Below are 9,827 nucleotides of genomic sequence, written 5' to 3'. Positions count from 1 at the left end.
GAACACCCAGGCTATTACTGACAACAGATACTGCTCTTTCCCCAGCTTTTCAGAACTTCCCAAAATATAAGTTTTCGACAAAGTTTTCTATAGACTAGAGTGGGACAAGAGAAAGGCAGAAAATTCAAGCTTTAAGAGAGAAGAGAAAAAGATCCTTTAAAACTGGCAGAAGTTTAGACATTGCACAGCTCAGTGCCTAGGCTGGGAGTTGTTCAACATATAAAACTCTTCATAATTAGTTGACAGATGAGATCAGATTATGTATATAAAAGTACAAAGGATGAATATTTGCAACAAGAATAGGGACCAGACCTATCAAGGCCTCCTTGCCACTTTTGCAGTCAAATATGAAAGAGATATTTTAATCATTGTACAACAGTTAAAATGCATCTTTAAAAGTCACCAGGTCAGATTAGGCCTGAAATAAAATAAAAAGCAACTAAATAAGAACTCCCAATGTAGGTCTTTCTCACAGATCATTATTTTCTCCCATTCTTAAACAGATATGCTCTCCATAATGTGTGTGAACCTAATGCGATTTATGAGTGCTCGTCAGCCTTAAAATTAGTCTACTTAGATTTTCATAATATTATGAAAATATTGGGGCCTATAAGGCCCCTTTTTCCACCTAAGTTTTGAAATTTCCATTCCAAAATTAAACTATAAATCATATTTTTGGGGGGTTTTAGCGACTTTCTCTTTTATGCTTTCAAAATTTATATTTGTAATGCTAAATATCAGTTTCAGAAGATGTTGGATCAAAGCCCAATACATATTTTTGTTTTGCATTTAGTGTTATCTTGAATCTTAGAAGCTTTTTTCAATGTCGACTCCTAAATGATTCATAATTGACGAACAAATATTAACCCCCCCGCTAGCTACAGCATCAGAATGATCAGCTAGCTTGACACTAGGTGGCAGACAAGACAACTAGGAAGACCCTTGAGCAAACTATCCTTTCCTCTGTATTCTTGTGCACTGCCTTCCAGTTTAACACCTCCTAATATACAGGCAACAAAATCAAGGAGTTAGTACTGCAAACATGCTAATTGCAGCACAGGCTTCCTACACACACTATTGACTGACTACATCTTTTAGTGTTCATACTAGTGCTTTGAAGAATGGATAACACTCTGAGAATCCTTCATTTTTAAAGCCATGAAAAAGTATATATTGATTAAAAAGTTTGGTTTGTTAGTAGTTTAATTATGAATCTATATGTAGATACATGTGAAAGAATTTTTATTTCATAATATATGAGAAACAATGCTCAGCTAAAACCTTTTGTTATAAAACCTTGATATATAAATGTATCTGTATACCTATATATATGTATGTGTGTGTGTTATATCTATCGCCCTATAGTCAATCTATTGGCTAATATTCTAGGATTCCCACCCCAGTGCATTCAGGATCAATACATTCTCGCTAAGACAGTCAGGCAAAAACACCAGGAGATGTGGGGATGAACAAGGTCAAACTCAAACACAAAAATGAAGAGTACAGAGGATGGAATCAAGGACAGATAGCCTGGCATGAATACAGAAAGATTAACTGAGCAGCCAGGGAAAAGAATACAAATGCTAAAGACATGATGGAATTAAATCAACCCATGAACATCAAGAGCAACAAGAAAAGCTGCTGTAGTTATATTGATGATAAAAGGAAGATTAGGGAAAATGTGGACCCTCTCTGTAAGAAAATGGAAGACCTGAATCCTCAGAAGATGAAGACTGAGTTACCCAATGACTTTTCTGCCTTTTTCTTCAATGGAAAATGTCCCAGCCATGCTGCCTGAGACAGGATATAAAGTCACAGTCTGGGAGAATGAAGAAACTCCCATGTAGGAGAAGATCGAGTTTGGGACCACCTAAGGAACCTAAAGGTGCACAAAACCATGGGATCTGATGAGATGCATCAGGGTCCTGAGGCAGCAGCAGATGCTGATATCTAAGCTAATATCTGTCATATTTGAGAATTTTTGCTGTTCCGGTGAAGCTTCCACTGACTGGAAAAGGGGAAACAGTTTTAAAAAGGAATAAAAGGAAGACCCAGGGAACTACAGATGCCAGTCTCATCTTCATGCCTGGAAAGATCAAGCAGCAGATCCTCCTGGAAAGTATGTGCAAAATAAGGAGGCAATTGATGACAGTCAAGATGGCTTCACTAAGGGCAAATTGTGCCTGATGAATGTGGCGGTTCTCTGTGACATGATTAAAGCATTGTTGATTATGGGAAGAAAGCTGATGTAATCTATCTGGACTTGTGCCAAACATTTGACACTGACATGACAACCTTGTCTCTAAACTGTAAACACAGAACTGACAGATGGAATATGTAGTGAAAAAGGAATTGGTTGGATGGATGAGACTTGCAGTCAATGTCTTGATGTCCAGAGACCAGGCATGGGTGGTGCTCCTCAGGAATCAGTGTTGGGGCTGGTGCTCTTTAATGTCTTTGCTGGTGACAGGGACTGTGGGATTGAGTGCACGCTCAGTGATCAACAACACCAAGATGTCTGGTGCAGTCAACATGCTGGAGGGAGGGAAACCTTGACAGGTCTGAGAGCTGAGCTTGTGCACTTTTGATGCATTTGAAGAAGGCCAAGTGCAAGGTCCTGCAACTGGGTCAGGGCAATCCCAAATACAAGTAATGGGCTGGGTGAAGAAGGATCAAGAGCAGCCCTGAGGAGAAAGATGTGGGGGTATTAGGGGATGAGAAGTTCAATGTGACCTGGCAGTGTGCTCTTGATATATAGATATAGGTGGAGATACTCGGAAAAGTTTTAGCTGGGCTTTCTATCATGTTTTTATTGAGTGGTTATACAATATTTTATCTCTATGGCAGTGAAAGAGTCTGTCTATTGCTTCCTTTTTTATTATTTTTCAAATTCTGAACCATCTGTTGAATATTGTGAAAGACCTTCCATAAGAATATGAATGAATTACATAATTAGGTTCTGTGAAAAGAGCAAGAACTTTGCTATAAACTCAGAGAAATACCAAATTTGCTAATATAATAAAAAATTTAGCACTAACATTAGTAGATATATTAACAATATCAATCAAATTTTAAAGGAAAAAAATTAAAACAAAATTTCTTCCAGATTATTTTGAATTTTTTTTTCACCAGGAATGCAAAGTTATTAGTCGTAGAGAACTAAAGCTATAATCTGATTTCCAATTCTTAACAAATTCTGTTGGGTAATAAAGTTGTAATGAGAAAACAAACAAATTAAACTGTCTAAAAGGACTGATCTTTCAATAGATTTTAATGAAAAAACCTATTGAGTGGAACTTGAATTTTCTTAATCTCTTAGTTTTGAAGACCCCTAAACAAACATAATATTGCATCCTTTTTAGCTGTCAGCAAAACCAGTTGAAAAAGCATCAATGATAATTGAATTTATATAAAAGATATCTATCCAAGTGATCTAGCACCTTTTCAAAAAAATACATAAAAAAATAGAGAGCACTTTAACTGTGGCATTTTTTTAGACAGTTAAAACTGAAGATATTTGAACATTATCTAAAAAAATAATGACTTCAATTTTCACTTTTAATTAACTCTTAAATATCAGGAATACTGTGAATGATAATTCATAGATAAAATCACTGTGAAGGTTAGATGAAACATAAACCAAAGACAAACAGGAGGTATTCTTATTGTCTGGCATTATTCATTTCTGGACTGAACTCATTACCAGAGACATCAATCAAGCAAAGGTATTTATCCAGTGAAGCTGAATGTATTTGTTGTACACTGACATTAATTAGTTTGAAAATATGTTGCATAAAAAGGGTAGAAGCTCAAAATATGCAGTCTTGGACTCCTGCTGTACAGCTTGCAGGATTTCATGCCTCTGTGTGTATCTATTTGTAAAACTAAACTAAGCTGCAGATGCAGCTCGCTTTAATAGTACTGAATTTGTTATCTCCACACCCAGGACAACTTTTCTCCATTTCCTCCTTTATGCTGCATGCGCCAACAATGTCATTGTCTGCCACAGGCTTGCTTTGCAACGGATCGTGCTGGTTTGCTCTTATGTTGCATTCATTTTGGCTTCCAAGTGGAAGTGGTACTAATGCATTTCTTAGGCACTTACTATAAAAACAGTTTGTCCTGTTGGCAGTTTCAGATGCTCAGGAATTCTATGTACTTGTCTTCACATTGCAGATCATCTTTTTTTGGCACTTAAATATCAAGGAGGAACATCTGACTGGAGATAGCACTTACCGTATTACATGAGCTGTGCATTCTTTTTGGCTCTAAGGCTACACTTAGAGACAAGCATTTGGCTCTAGCAGGCAAAACAAAAATGAAAAAATTATATCAGCAGAAAAAATTCAGGTCAATATAGTTTTGAGATTCAGAAAAATCACTTTGTTTTTACTACCATTGATGAGTACTATGTGTCCAATATTTTTGTTTTTTCCAGTGCAGTCTTATGCAAGACCACATTTTTTTTCATTACAGATAAATTAATGTTTACTTCTTTCTATCAATATAGTTCAGCTTCTAGTTCTGTTCTAAATGTTTTTAATTATCATTCCATTGTTAAATAGAACTGATATAAAAAAATGACACTCTAAGCGTCATGTTTCTAATGAATATAAACCTAAAAGGATGCAATAAGATTGATTTTTACAGCCAAAACTTTCAATACAAGTAATTCTAATCTGATAGCATATATTTTGAAACTAATAATTTTTTTTGGTGATAGTTAATTCAGGTTGCTTCAGAAAGGAAATTAAGTACCTGCCTTTTACTGAATACGTAGATGAACACTCTTTTTGAGATCCGTTGATTTGAGAGCGCTCCTCAGTATTAATTAATCATGAAGAAAGGTAGAGAAAAAGTCATGAAATGGTATGCAAGGATTAGTAAAACTTTCAACGTTTGTATTTTCTATGCCCTTTTTCAGATGCTGAATGTCTAATAAAGCAGAAAACGGTACTTGAAAGTGAATGTTGGTGATACAACACAACCTTCTCCTAAGAAAAACATTAAAAAATTAGAGCTGGAGGATGCATAAAATCAAGGGGTGAGAGAAGAAAAACAATAACTTCCCAAAGGAATATGATGACACTGCTGGATGTAAAATTCATATGAAGAATAACCCAGTATGTATTAATGAAGGGTGAGATAATTTTGTACAGAATCAAATGAATCATTTGCATCAGACTCAGAGGAAAAGACATTCCACTGTTTTTGTCACCTCCCTTTGTAAGTAAAACAATATAATATATGTTATAGGAAGGAAATAATATCAACAGCAATAATAATAAGGAAAAATACATGCTGTCATTATCCAAGAAGGATACTTAAGTAGCAGTTCTGGAAAGCAAGGAAGATGTGCTGGAAAGTAACTGCAGCCATGTTGCAGACACATGGCTGAATATCTAGGCCTATATTAGTACATATGTGTCCTATGATCTTTTTCCATTTGCTATGATTTTGGTCCTTGGTACACTCAGCACTTGCTCAGAAAGCAATAGGAGTGGAACAATCACTGACAAGTGTATTGTGGAAACATCTCACAAGGTCTTCCTAGAGAGCAGTTTTATAACACATTTGTTGGTATATACTTAAATTCGGCATATATTTAAAGTTGGTATATACTTAAAATGCTAAGTCCCTTATGATGAATTTTAGATGCAGGAATGCAATGAATTTCATACAGGTGAAAGTTAAGCTAGTATTGTAAAATATGAATCAAGCTTGTAAATGGGTATACCAATATTTCCATTTCCCAGAAACTCTTTTTTGTGCTTTAGGAATGTTCTTATTTTCATTTTGTTTATTCATTCCCTCAGTCCTTTACAGAAATGTAGAATGGGTTGTCCTTTCAATAAAGCTGTGTGAACCCAGCTACTCTTTGAATCTCTAAATAAACAGTAATTCAGAACTTCACTTTAAAAGGGTATGCAAACTTCATCCCTAGCTTATCACAGGCCAAAAGACATCTTGACTCTGCTCATTTAGTTTCAAGAACCTGGAAGAGACAGAAAATTTGGAAACCCTGAAAACCTTCTAATCTATTAGTTCATCTTATTACTGAATGATAATCACACTTCTCAAGGTTAATTCTGCTTTTCAGCATCCTTTTGCTCGGTGTTACATTTAAGTGATACCTTCTGGAATGTTGTTACTTTGACCTGGCAGTAGATTTTTGTTTTCATCACACATACTGGCATTTGACTACATAAATAATAAATGCAATATCAGATGTATGTAAGAGGGATTTAAAAAGTGGGGCTTCAGAGTGTACACTGTGAATGAGGTGAAAAATTAAAATAAATTAATACTGTGCAGTGGAGTTTTAAGTACCATTGTCTTGGTACCTGTAATAGTCTTTCCTTTAGAGACTCAGTCAGGGAACTGAAGATATTGGTATCCTGTTGATTTAGGCAGAAAATTTGAATATGCAAACTTCAGAAAAAAAGAGAGACACAAAATAGTAATGAAATTTGGCAGATTTCTAGAGATTATATTAGACTTAGAATGCCTTATAAAATAAAAAAATACCTTTTCTTGTATCTGCTGGTATGCGTGGTGGCTACCAGGTCATCTAAAAAGTAAGCAGAATCATTATGGTTTTAATGGCTGGGTTTTTGTTTGGGATTTTCAGTGTTTGTAGTTTTTGTAGTTTTTGGCGTTTTTTTTTTTTTTTTTTTTTTTTTTAAGTGGGAAGCGGATTTCAATATAGACAGTACCATTACGAAGTTATTTTTTAGGTATAGACTCATGAACAAGTATAGACTCATGAACAAGTATAACCTTCTTACTAAAAATATTTTTTTCCAATAGTTCTGTTATGCCAACTCTCAAATTTTCTAAGCAGATTAGACATAAAACATGTTTTAAAAAATAAATTTTATTCATATTACTCAAATAAACTGCTCCCATCAGATCTGCTTCTCTGCATCTCCCATATCTGGGTGAATACATGAAATATTAAATACCCAGATATATTTTGACTTAATGATTTACATCTGCAAAGTGGAGATTTAAATAAATTAGATCTTGGACAAGATCATGGACAAAATACTGACAGGCCAAGGAACAGAGTGTTCAGGAGGTACTTTGGTGCACAAACAGGTATTTTTAATGTGTGTTTGAAAGACATATGCATTTTACTGCATTTGACTATTATTACTGCTGCCATTTTACAAGTAGAACCTATACTTCATAGCAAATAATAAAAGCTCATATTCTTTTTAATTCCAGATGAATATATCACATAACCATGCCCTCCAAAGATGTTCCAAAGTCTCCATATCAAAGTAAAGAATTTGGCTGTTTCTTAAGTGCTGGGCTTAAGCATTAAAGTGGTTTTTACCCATTCATAAATTTCTTATTGAATTTATAGAGTCAATTTTGTTCTGTTGGCATTCTTTTTAGTAATTTATTCTTTTTGTTTGTTATATCTTTGTTCAAAGAATCCAATTATGTTTTAACTTCCTCCTCTGAAATCTCTCCATCTCTCCTAATCCTAACTCTTGTAAAACAGAAAACATTTGCTATCCAACTCTTCAGAGCCAATCAATCAATAGATCTTTTTTCAATTCCATAGCTTTAATCCTAAGGTTTTCTACTATTACATTTTTAAATTCTAATATATTAAATTCACTCTAATCATAAAAACACACTATGAAGATATGTAAAGAAAAAAAATGTAGCATTACATAGAGCTGAGTGGTTTTGCTCAATACATTGTGAGTTTTAAGTCACTTGCACTTGTAGCTCAAAATATTTCAGTGAAAGTTATTGGAACAAAATATTGAAACAAATTTGCAAAGTACATAATACAAATCAGGAATATTAGCATATTTTTAGCTCTGCCACTGTTCACTCTATAATAAAAATATTTAATACTATGGCCTGAAATATCTAAAAGCAATGAAACAGCTCAAGAGGTCTCTAAATTGGCCATGAATTCTCTTTTAATCTATTGAAGTTAGCCTGAAGATAGAACTTTGTTTATGTGATTTAATATTTATAAGGGTAAACTAACTTCATAAAGTAGTACATATTTACATCTCTAAGTAAGAGCTCCCAGTAATTGGTTAATTGCATTACTAGGGATTGCAAAACCTTCATGAAAAATATTTTCTGCACATCCTGTGATGTGGTTATTCTTTGTGCAGAAAGCCTTACTAATATCAAGTAGCTAAAACAAATTAGTTACCAAGGCACGTCTCTAGAATTTTCTTCTGTGACTGCAAAGTTTGCAATAGTGTAACAATATTTTTTCTACTTTTACTGGCATTTTAACATTATTTGAAATAATGTCATCTGCAAATTTGATTCAATCTGAATGCTAGAAGCACAAGAATAAAAAATTTATTGTATCAAGAAGATACAGAGAGAATCTTGTACCTCTCACATTTATTCTGGGGTTGCACAACAGAATAAAGAGGTTAAAAAGGAAAATATTTTCTAGATTTTATGTTCATCCATAGAATAGTTTTATATTATATTTAAAAGCACTGATTATAATTCATTATTGACAGCAGTTTGAGATGCTACAAAATGTCAGATTATTTTAATAGTACTGTGACCTGCTTTAAAGGTCTGTATCTCTACATTTTATGAGTGATTATGACAATTCATTGACAAAAAGACAGGTTATCACAACAGGCACATGGAGCATAGATACAAGTGTGAAGAAAATGGTGCAGTCTTCTCAGAAAATTGAAGGATTTAAGTTTTTCTAAGGCTCTGATGCTTTATTTTCTGCCACAGTGCTAAAAAGGCTTTTTGCTGAAGACAGGGGAGTCAGGTGGTTTAGTAAGTCTACAGATCCAGATTCTAATCATATGTAGAGTTGGTTATACATATCTTCCAAATCCACACTGATAAGCTCCAACAAACTTCTTTCAGGGATTAAAGCAGATTTTAGGATTACACATACCGCAACTGTTTGAGAAAGAACATCGTAACTATGAGCAAGATATGAAAAGAGTGACAAAGAACTTTTTTGAAAGCTGTATTAGAATATTGCTTAAAATTCAGATAAATATTTACGAAAAAAGTTCTGCCTAGAGGAAATCAAAGAGAAATAAAAGTAAGGTACGACTACAATAAGAATATCATCCTCTAAAGCATATAACGCTTTGTATAAATTAAAAAACCTCTATATCTCCATTGGATATAAAATGCAAACATGAAATGAAGGTACACATATCACCCCCAACCTGGTTTTAAAAAAAAAATACAATGATTTTTTTAGTTCTAAATTATACTGCCAGAAGAAGTTGATAGGAAAAGAAATCATAGAGGTCATGTATAGTTTTGTTTTGTCTCCCTTTGTCTTAAATTATACTAGCTGTCATAATTTACTGTATGTAGAAATAAATAATTGTTGCTGACAGTGTTGCGCTCCCCCCATGCCATTCAACAGTGACATTTGATTCTTATTTGAGTCCATTCTGGAAAGCCCCTCTGTTTGACCAGGTCAGTATGTAATATCAACTGAACAGTAGAGAATGCACATTTTTGCTCTCCTTGGAATTCTGAAATATATTCATGGAGTAATATACTCCATGAATATATTTCTGGAGCATAAGATTAAAGCTACAACTCTAATTACTATACTCCAGTCACCATGAACTATAGACGGACTATTATCATCTATTGATGGATGAAATTTTCAGGTAGATGGCACTTAAAGTTAACGCTACCCTTTGAATGTAAAAAGTGTGGGTTTCATCTTGTGATAAAAATTATCAGTTAGCAAGGAGGAGACCTCTGTTATTGTCCTGTTCTACTTGTTCTCTTGCTCTTTCGTGTTTTTGCCTTCTTCATGAAAAAGTTCATATGCA

At 34.0% G+C, this 9,827-nt stretch overlaps 1 long non-coding RNA gene across 1 annotated transcript in view; it reads left to right on the top strand.

Moving 5' to 3' along the window:
- Window positions 1–6,438, top strand: part of LOC140683919 (uncharacterized) — a 41,880-nt gene extending 35,442 nt beyond the window's left edge. Inside the window, exon 5 of the long non-coding RNA XR_012055558.1 lies at window positions 4,925–6,438. This is a non-coding gene — a long non-coding RNA (uncharacterized lncRNA). The remainder of the gene's footprint in view (window positions 1–4,924) is intronic.
- Window positions 6,439–9,827: the final 3,389 nt, after the last annotated feature.

Source organism: Taeniopygia guttata, chromosome 4 (genome assembly GCF_048771995.1).
Source record: "Taeniopygia guttata chromosome 4, bTaeGut7.mat, whole genome shotgun sequence".
Lineage (NCBI taxonomy): Eukaryota > Metazoa > Chordata > Aves > Passeriformes > Estrildidae > Taeniopygia > Taeniopygia guttata.
The sequence above is the reverse complement of the archived record's forward strand: the minus strand, read 5'-3'. Positions and strand labels throughout refer to the sequence as shown.